Here is a 10,874-nt window from a genome sequence, read left to right on the forward strand (position 1 = left end):
TTTATTCTCCCTGCAGTTGAGGAAAAAAAAATCCCCATCAAAAGATCAATCCTGACTTAAACTTAAATTCAAAGCATATGTAAGCCTGAAGAGGTACTCCACATTTATCAATCGTATTGCTAACCTGGGCAGTAGCTGCTATGAACTGGATATGGAAGGAAAGATGAGTACAGCAGCAGTTTATAGCTAGACTAAATGTTAAGGCAAAACCAACAGATACATCTGAATTAATTTATATTCTACAATAACACAAGGCTCTCATGTACACACAATACTGGAGTCAACATTATGTTCATTTTTTAATATGAAGCAGTAAAAACCGAAACCAAACCAAATCCAGATGCTCAAAACCAGAACGTTGCTTCGTTCAGCAATGGTTCAAGCCAATGTCTAAATCAGCTGCAAGGAGTCTGTATGCTAAGGCCCTGTCGGGCGAAGGAAGCCAGAAAGGCTAAACTAGATCTGACAGACTCATCAAATAATTCATTAATTATACCACAAATAATTAATTAATGATCCCAGTTCTGTATAAAAACAAAGAAACAAAGAAGAATCACAGTTGAACCAAGTAAAAATCCACATCCAATTTATTAATTGGTATCTCTTAATTTGCAATAAAATAAAATACTGGGCTTTTCTGCAATAGCCTCAGGTTCATAGAATCGTTAAGGTTAGAAAAGACCCTTAAGATCATCGAGTCCAACCATCAACCTATCACTGCCAAGTCCCATCTATACCATGTCTTCAAGCACCGTATCTATCTGTTCTTTAAATACCTCCAGGGACGGAGACTCAACCACTTCCCTGGGCAGCCTGTTCCAATGCTTGACCACCCTTTCGGTGAAGAAGTTTTTCCTAATCTCTAACCTAAACCTCCCCTGGCACAGCTTGAGACCGTTTCCTCTCGTCCTATCACTCGTTACTAGGGAGAAGAGACCGACCCCCACCTCGCCACAACCTCCTTTCAGGTAGTTGTAGAGTGCAATAAGGTCTCCCCTCAGCCTCCTCTTCTCAAGGCTAAACAACCCCAGTTCCCTCAGCCGCTCCTCATAAGACTTGTGCTCTAGGCCCTTCACCAACTTCATTGGTTCAAGCATTGTTTCTTGAATCAAGGACATATCTCGCACAGAGATGACTGAGAGCTGCACACAGAACGTTGGTAGGATTTGTTCTAAATGATGTACTGTATTAAACATGAAAATGAACTTTAGCATGACACCATTACTGATTACTAATATTGAAGCTTTTAACAAATCAGATTGACATTTGTGGGCTTTCCTACATATTAGCGTCTCTTCTTAGAGACACTAAGTCCTTGGGAAAATGGTCTAATTATTTTTGGTCCTATAGCAGTTCAGGAAGCAAACTACAGGTAAGCTGAATAGCAAAAAGCAAGTTATAGTTTCTCTAGATGTGCAAAGTCTGTTAGAAAATTGATTATTGGACACACAGAACTGAAGTCACCAATCTTCTCATTGTATGTAAATTTTTTCTTTTTAGTTCCAAAAGAAACTGAAATGGGCACTAAGATGAACCTTCATCTTTCTCTCACCATGCTCTGCTGTGTGTTGTCATGGAGGCACCAGAAATTTAGAATAAAGAAACGTCATGTAATTCATTTCTCCTAGGTCCTGTAGAAATGCTGTGATCCTTGAGTAATCTCTAAGCAAACATTTTTGTCTTCAGAAGGGCTCTGCAAGTGTAACACACAAAAGTGTTGCTACTGCATTTCAGCATTTCTTCTTGTGAAAAAAACCCTCTAACATTGCCCTGACCAATTGGTGCTCAACATTAAAAACCTCATACAGCTTTTTATATGGCAGGCAACCTGCTCCTGCAGTTGATGTTCAAAATGCCAGTCAGAATAAGGAGCAAAGGATCAGGTCAAGAACTTTAATATACTCTCATATTTCGACTTGGTTCTGTCAGAAGCGTCCTCTGGAAGGTAATTTAACATAAGAACTTATTTCGCAGCCCGCTGCACTGATTTTAGAAGTACATTACATAATATCTGCTTTGTAAATGACCAAAGTACTTGAATACTGCAGAACTTCCTTGTGTTTAGCTTTTCTATTTCTGTATTTAAGATCTCATTGCTAACTGTGCAAGGCTTTTTTCACATGAATTTGTAAAAATGGGAATGGCATTTCCTCATCTTTTGTCTAAATCTACTGCTGATAATTATTAAAATCTGGTTTTAAAAACGTGCAGATTATTATTCCTTTTTTCCTGTCTGCCCTCATCCTGATATCTAAAGATGTCCCTTTTCCTGAAAATACATTTTATTTCAAGACAAACACTATGCAAGAACTTAACCATATGTATAGAATAGTAAATGTCCTTTTTATTGAGCTCATAAGAATATTTGTGATGTGCAAGTGGTCTCACAGGCTTCACACTGTTGGTTTTGCCCCTTGACTGAGAAATTATTAGCATATGACAGCGAACAAATGATCCTTTTCATGCATAAACACCTTTGTTTCTATATAATTCTGCTATACAACTCTCTCTGCAAAACACAGCATGAAGATTCCCAGTGGGTAAATTTATATCATGCAATAGAGATGTAAACCACCATACAAGTATTCTGGAAGTCGGATCACACACCAGCACAGTATGGTAAGAAACACCACATAGATTTGCAGATTGGGAAAAAAAATGAAAAATTATAATTCTTAGATACAAAAAATCAACTCACACTTCTACCCAAGGTGAAATGAATGCTCTTCAACTACCGTGCCACTTCAATTCTGTAAATGACATTACATGGGTATTGAAACAGCTCTACAAAGAATATTGGCTTTGAAGTAGTTTTTATGAATGAATGAAAAAAAAACTAACCCAAAACAAAAAAAAGTGGAAAAGGTAACCATAGTTTTCACATGAATAAGTTTGTAATATTTCAGGTATTAAAAACATAAATATTTTTTTCTGAGATAAGAGGACAGCCAGCTGGTTTGACCACCGTTCAGTAGCCTCTCCTGAGTGCAATATCAGTAGCTTTTTTATTTTCCCCCTTTTTTTTCCATTTTATTTTTTTAAGAAAAAATCCTGCATTGGCCCTTTTCCCAAGGAAGAGCGAGATCCAAATGTGTAAGAAAAAGGTTTCGTCTTCAGTTTATGATTCCTCTCGAGTTTATTTTATCACGTAGGTATCCATATTACATTTTTTAAGAAATCCATCTTTTTCACTAAAAGTTACAGTGCTTCCCAAATAGACATTGTACTCTTCTTCTAGAGCCTTTCATTTCATACAGTGATATACATACCATACTTTTCAAAGTACCACTAATCTAGTAATTGCTAGCACTGTTTCACTGTTGCTATTAAATGACATGCACTATCTAGATAACTGGGATGATTTTCCTCAGAAAATAATTTTCATAATCTCCCTAAATATTGCATTTTATGGTTGCAAAGTTCTTCCATGAACAGAATTACAGAATCAACATTCATTTTTAATCTAATTTGTTTTGACACAACAATGCTTCCAATACTTCATTTGTACAAAATAACAATAAATTCTCCTAATTCTACCTCTTTCATTCCTTGCTGTGGTGATTTTTTCCCTATTTATTCTACTTCGCCATCCTCTTGCCACTAAAAAGCTACATTTGGATATTCATCAATACTATATACAAAACTGTATATAAATTTGACAGTAAGCACTGCTCTGCAAAGATCTGTTAGAAGGAACAGCTAGGTGGGGGATCTCCTATGGTATGTTCTTACAAAATGGGATCTGGTAATGGAATTTAGTGTTGTTCTAAAAGACAGTCACAGAAAAAGAAAAACAAAACCCCACAACATTATGGAGGTCAACCAGATGCAGAGCTCTTGACAACTTTAAAGGACCAAGCCACACCTGAGCACTACGCCCCGTGAATGGATAGCCAGAAGACACAGACTGAAGAGAACAAGGAATCTCCTTTGATATCCTTGTGAAATATTTGCACCAATGCAGTTCCAGCACCACAAAACTAAAAGCTGCATTCTCCCACGATCCATGAAATAAAGCTCACCCTATGTGAATGGTATACGGCAACAACTCTGAAATTCTTTCAACTGCAGGATGGAAAGAAGATGGAGATTCTTGTGTACTTTGGACATCTGTGAGATATTGCGTGTCCATGGAGCACGCTGACTCTCAGTACTTCTGCTGGACAAAGGCAACAGCACACTGCCTGTTGTCTGGTTATGCATGAATAGATACTGTTGAGACCACTACCAAATCCAGAAACCTGGATTTCATCTCCATTTCTCTTTAGTTTTTTTCTTCCTTTTTCTTTTTTTCTGATGGCAAGTCAAAAGAAAAACAAAGGACAGTAGTGAGACACTAACTCTTGATGTTGACTTTCAGTGTTGGATGCACACTGCTAAAACCGATGAAGGTAAGTGAGACTGCTAATCGTTGTCTTTTACTGTTATTGACCTCCAATCAGACAGATATATTGTCCTGTTCCCTCTGCAAAACTAAACAGACACACAGGAAGAAAGTGCGTACAAGCACAGAATTAGCAACAGGATTCACAGTCAGAAAGCTGGCTGAAAAAAACCCCACTCCCTTCCATCTGAAAAAGTAACTTGGCTACCATCCTATCAGCATGGCCCTTGAATGACCTTCAGCGAGGATTTATGCCCAGAAGATGAAATGGACCCTCAAGAACAATTCTTAGCCAAAATTTGGGGGGATTCTTATCCCCGTATCTTCCCTTTCCCCAAAAGAAAGAAAAACTCAAGGAATCCTTGACTGGATCCAGCACAGGCACCTCATCAGCACATCAGGCTATTAAGAAGCTGAAACCTCTAAGCTGTTGCAAGTCAACTCAAGCTACCGCAACCTACATTAGAAATTGGCCCACAAAGCTTAAAAAAGCACCTTCTAGATATGAGACATCATCTGCAACTATTGAGATCTTTGGTTATGAGTTGATGCCACACACTTTTATCATCTGAACCACAGCAATTGAGGTTCGAAACCTGGATCTAGATATCTAGAAGTGTACATTTCCTTCACACAGAAGGCCATTTCTCAAATCCCTAGTTTCCTTAGTATGAGAAAGCAGAAGATGAACAACCTCTTTAATTAGTTAAAGGTTATGGTAAAATTTTCAAAGGGAGGGAAACGACTGGAATGAGGGACGTTCCTTGAAATGCTACCAACACAGGGACCGGGAATCATGTGGAAAGAGATCAGAAGTTTCTCATACACAAAGGTTAAAGGAAAAGCTTCACGGGCAGCTATTCAAAAATAGTTCTCATCTAGCAGAAGACACGGAAGATATGCACAAGTCAAGCTTAATTGGCAAGCCAGATTACAAATGTACTAGCTGCTATCATTACGGCTTCTTGAGCAGCTTTTCAAATGACACAGGCAATTCTTTCAGAAACATAGAGATAGAGAAAGATAGAAATATACTGTGTGATTTCAAAGCACTGCAAAGTGTTTCTATAGACAATCTGCCAACAAGACAAGAAGGCCAAAGTCAGCATTAGCATCTGCCTTCCAATTACAGTCACAAATGACATATTGCTCAGTGACAAATGATGACTGCTGTCTTATATTAAGATGGTTGCTCTAGCAGATGTTTTCAAATTATCCCAAGCTATGTCACAGGGAAAGGCAAAAGAACTGGAGATATGCCCAGAGAGACCTGGTGCACCAGCAGCCTAAGCGAGCCATTTAAAAAGCCATTTGGTATCCTCTCATGAGATTTTAGCTACAAAAAACGAATACAGAAAGGAACAGGGGACTAGAAAATATGTTACATTCTTCAGTGAAAATTTTAAGTATCTGACTACAGGATCATGGAGAATAGAAAGGGTTCACTTCATCTTAGCTTGGACAGAGAGACAGTCTAGGCAGACAGTCCTTCAAAGAAAGGAGGGAAAGAAAAAAAAAAAAAACAAAAAAACCCCCACAATTACCCCAGAAAGCAGTGTTCCCTATTACTGCTCTGTGGTGACAGAGTCAGGGCAAAAGAAACTCTTTTAATCATGAACATCTCCAAATGGTAATCCTGGTATCACATATCACATACTGACTCAAAAAACAAAATTAAGCCCTGCTCCCTGGTAAGAAGAGGTGGACTGCTTTTACCGCTATAAAGCCTCTGGGGCACCATGGGGAAACTTTGTCCAAAAAGAGTACAGAGAAATAGAGCAGAAAGAAAGGAAGTGACCACCCTTCCATCTGAAACGGACTAAGGAGTAAGGCTCCATCAGGTCTTACACACAGTTAGAGCCAAGACAGGTCTTCAAATCAAAAACCTGATGGGGAAAACAAGTTATTTCCTGAAATCCCACAGTCAAATCATATAGGTATAGAAATGCTGAAATATGATGCAAACGGAAGGGAGGATGAGAGTGGTGAGAGACACAGAGACTGTGCTCGTCCAGTGTAGCACCGTTCTCAGGAGCAGCTCTCTGAAAGCATGAGACAACAGTAAAAGCACACCCTAGCAGACAAAAAAAACCAAAACCCAAACACAAAGAAGAAGGTGCCAACGAACGCTGCTACAAGTTAAGGAATGGGTAGGCGTCTAGTCTTGACCTATGGTGAGAGAGAAAATCCTCTCTCTCGTTACCATGGAGATCCCTTTTTCAGGTTTCTTTGGATGAGCTTTGTGCATGAGTGCAAAATTTGGCATAAGAGGAGAACAAGTACTAATTATGTGCCCCTGACAAAAATAGCCTTCTTAAATCTTGAGAGATAATACAAGAGAGGCTGTAAAAATTAACTTTGGTTACAGAGATTAAGAGCTGAATAAACTATCTCACGTTAAAGTGCATTGAGCTCTATCTTCTTAAAACGGCAATGCCAGGCTGAGGGTATTGCACCTGCCTGTTACAATTTGGGTGAAAGCTTGAGTCACTGGATGGTACGAGACCAGAGTGAAAACTGCAACAACAAAAAAAAATTGCATGGAGGCTACTTACTACTGTTTCTTGGTACAGGGCTGCCTTTATTTATCATACTATTTCATTAATTATTCATGCAGTTCTTTTTATATTTCCAGGGGGCAACATCATTAGCCAGGGCTGCACTGAGGCACAGCACCTTTATAGGAAGGACAACATTGCAAAGTCTAACACAAACAGATTACATTGATATGCTTGTAAGCATTAATCCCACAAGAGACAGACTAGAATGAGCCTTGAGTTAAACACATATATTTAACATATACAGTTCTGTTGAAGGAAAAAAAAAAACCAAAACTTTAATTCAGGAGGAGATATATATATAATGGAACACTATTGTACCCTTTATTTCAAAACTGTTTGATTACCTCTCTAATAAACAGCACACTTTGCTCCCACATGTTTTCATTAATTTATGCTATCTAATTTTAATAGTTCTGAAATACACAATATCAGACAGACAGGTAAGCTATGCAGAAGACAACAAGGAACTGTGTTGTTGCCGCTAAAAATTCCTAATTTTCCTGTAATCATTACTACCAGCAGTAAATTTATCTTTAAATACATATCCTTTGCACTTTTGGATCCTTTGGACCAGTGAACACTGATCAAACTCACAACACCTTTTAAGTGAGGGGAAATACCTTAAGCGTATATATATGCTGGACCCACATACCAGTACAAATTAGTGTTGCCTTTTTAAAGGTGTATTAACATTGAAATACAACCCAACACAACCAGCTGAGCATACACCATGCCTACAAGCACACCTACCTTCTATTTGGTTAAACAACTTTTTTTTTTTTTTTAATAACTAACTTCATATGCTGTCCACTACATTTCTCACCATTTTCACTTCTGTTATTATTTTTCCTTTTTTTGCTTCCTGTCTTTAACAGTGTATTTACGTATCTCTGACAGGTGTAGGAAACAACATGAATGGGATTATCCAAACTCAGTCCTGCGTGAAACGAAGTGCTCCTTGTTAAATACTAATCACTCAATAAATTTTCTCCGAAATGAAATAAAGCGATCACCCTCCTTTAGAAACAAGCATGGTGTAACAGTTTCCTTCTTGGCATCCTGAGCCGGCTTTAGTAACAGCAACAAGAAGGAGGGGGAAAAAAAAAAAAAAAAAAAAAAAAAAAAGCCATTAATTACATAACGGACCTTGCTAAACGCCTCGTTTCCCCAGCGGAGGGGGGACGGCGCCCGGCCCGGCCCGCTCCCGCCACCCGCCCGGCGGGGAGCACGGCGCCGCTCCCGCCGCCCGCACACGCACGCCCGGGAACCGATGCGCAGCGGGACGCCGGGGGAGGCCCGCATCTCCCGGGGGGGTGCTTTACCCCCCGCCCCGGGGACTACCCATGCGGTCACCGGAGCTCTTCGCTGCTAAACGCCCACACCTGTGCCACGCCGGGCCCGGGGGCGTCCCGGGGAAGGGGGCTGCGCCTGCCCGGGGCCCGCTGCCCCGCCCGACCTTCCCGGCCCCGGCGGCCGGGGAGCTCCGCTTCCCCAGCGGCCCGGCAGCGCAGGCTCCTCAACGCCGCCTTCCTCCCTTCCCCTGCCGGCCTGAAAGGCTTCCTCAGGCAGCCGCGCCTCCGGGGAATTAAAGTCTGGATCGGGGTCCGGGGAGCCCCCGCGGGACGCGGTCCGCTCGGCGGGGGCTGCTCGGTGCGGGACCTCCTCTCGGTTCCACGGGATCCCCGCACCACACGGGCTTTGCTGAGGGGGGGAGGCAAAGATTCACGCTGCTTCTCTTGCCCTGCCGAGGAGGGACACGGGACAAACTCGGCCCGAACAAGAGGTGACAACTAGTTGTGGGGCCCGGACGGGGCTGCGGGGGGCGGCGGGACGCGGAGCCGGCGGGCCCGGGGCGGCGGCTGCCCCCGCCGCGATCGCTCGCTCTTTCCCCGGGAAAGGGGGCGCCCCCCGGGGCAGGGGAAGGAGGATCGCCATCCTCGGCGGCTGCCAAAACACCCGCGGAGGGAGGGGGGATAAAAGCCCCGCAACGCCAGCTAGAAATTACTCATTTGAATGATGCAGCAAACGATGGGGGGGGGGGGGCTGGTCCTCCCGTTGCCACTCTTCAGCCGCCACTCTTCAGCCCTGATTAATCATGCACAGGTTCCCTGCCGAAGCGAAAAGCTCTCTCCCTTCCGCGCACACAGCAATTAATAGCAACCTTCATCCCGCGAAACCTTCGCTAAGCACTCCCACACGCCGGCAGCCCGCGGTGGCAACTGCTGGGAGCACAATAGGGGGAACCTCTCTGCCTCACAGAACGGGGGGGGCTGGGGAAGCCAAACCTCTCGCGGCAAAACCCGATCCCCCAAGACGAAGAGTCCCGGGGAGCCTCCGGGAGCGGCAGCAGCGGCAGCCGCCGGCGCGGCAGGAGGGCAGGCTGCCTGCCTGGCAAGCGGAGGGCGTACCGCGCAGCACGCTGCCAAAACACCATCACCCATCGGTATTGTCAGCAAACAGCACACACGCATTTACCTTTTTATGCCCGCCGTCCGTCAGTCAAGCATTTGAGGGAGAGAAGGAGAAAGGAAAGGAAAGGAAAGGAGAAGAAAGAGACAGAGAAATAGAGAGAGCGAGAGGCGGCTGCTAATCCCCGTGTAGAAAGACTTCCAGCAGCAGCAGCAGCAGCAGCAGCATGCGTGTGTGTGCGTGCCCGTGCCCGGAGTGAAAGCACAGCCCTCCTGGCGATGCACCGGCTCTTGCACCGAAGTACTGTCATGTGCGTATCTCGGTGTGTGTACCCATGGAAAAAAAAAAAAAAGGGAAAAAAAAAAAAAAGAGACGGGGGGAGACTAGTCAGTCACACGCCCGGCTGTGCACTGCTGGGGGGGGCAAGAGGAGGAGGAGCCCAGCGCTCCCCAGCCCAACCACCGGAGGAGCAGCTCGCTACTACGGCGGCCGAGCCCCGCAAGCCGCCGGCGTGCTGCCCCTGCGCGCCGGACCGCACGCCCGCCCTTCCCCTCCCGCTCCCAAGGACGTGCCTTCGGGAAAGACCCCTCGGGGCTTCTGCCCCCGGGGACACCGCTGCACTCCGGGCTGCCCGAGCCGGGCAGGAACCAGCTGAAAAAAAAAAACAAACCCAAACCAAACCCAAAACACACGTTTCTGCCCCCAAAATGCCGCCCGGAGAGCGGGCGCCGGGGAGGGGAAGGGGCCGCCCGCAGCGTCGCGCCCCTGGGAGCGGCGGGACGCGGGGTTTCCCCGGGGGTGCCCCTGCAGCCAGAGGCAGCAGCGCGACGGGGGCATCCCCCCAAAGTATGCGGGGCGCCCCTTGTCCCTGCGTGGGGGCACGGCTGTGGTTCGGGAGGGTGCGGGGGGTGGCGGCGCCGAGTGCGGGTTGGGCGTTTGTGAGAACTATCGCTCTATCTACAAATATATACATTTGCGAGCGTTGAAACTGAAAACGCGGTGAAAGGCTGTGCTAATCCAGGCCACTGTGCAGACACCTTGATACTCGTGTGTCCAGTCAGGCACACTCAATTTTCAGCCACGGTATATGACCTACTAAAAGGTATTTGAACAGTGGTAATACGTTCAAATCAATTATTTGCTAAATAGTAAATATTCTATCCATCTTTTGGATATATAGCCACATTTATGCATATAAATGAGATTTTGACATACGATTCATGAAAGAGCTGAAATAGAATGAGCAAATTATTCTTATAGTCCTAAATTTTCTAGTGGGTCGTGCCAGCAAGTTTCACGATGTGATTTCTTTAAACCTCAAACCAGGAAATGTTTGTGAGAAATGTCCTTGATGTTTTAGTCTTTGTACAAAACAAGTAATATATATGGACTAAAAGTTAGTCTTAGTAGTAGAAAAAGGTTTATTAAATGACAAGAATGAAAAAAGTTTTGGTGGGAATATCAGGTATACTGTTTCTACTCATTTTTTGTTTCTTTTGTAGTGGACAATATAGACCTAA

At 44.1% G+C, this 10,874-nt stretch overlaps 1 protein-coding gene across 6 annotated transcripts in view; it reads right to left on the reverse strand.

Moving 5' to 3' along the window:
• Positions 1-9,850, reverse strand: part of DLGAP1 (DLG associated protein 1) — a 430,969-nt gene extending 421,119 nt beyond the window's left edge. For all 6 annotated transcript variants that reach the window (XM_087755762.1, XM_087755742.1, XM_087755734.1 and 3 more), the window contains exon 1: positions 9,421-9,850. The gene's annotated coding sequence lies outside the window, so the exon portion shown is untranslated. The remainder of the gene's footprint in view (positions 1-9,420) is intronic.
• Positions 9,851-10,874: the final 1,024 nt, after the last annotated feature.

Source organism: Nipponia nippon, unplaced genomic scaffold, assembly GCF_047370975.1.
Source record: "Nipponia nippon isolate SJK-2023a ecotype South Korea unplaced genomic scaffold, ASM4737097v1 scaffold_1, whole genome shotgun sequence".
Classification (NCBI taxonomy): domain Eukaryota; kingdom Metazoa; phylum Chordata; class Aves; order Pelecaniformes; family Threskiornithidae; genus Nipponia; species Nipponia nippon.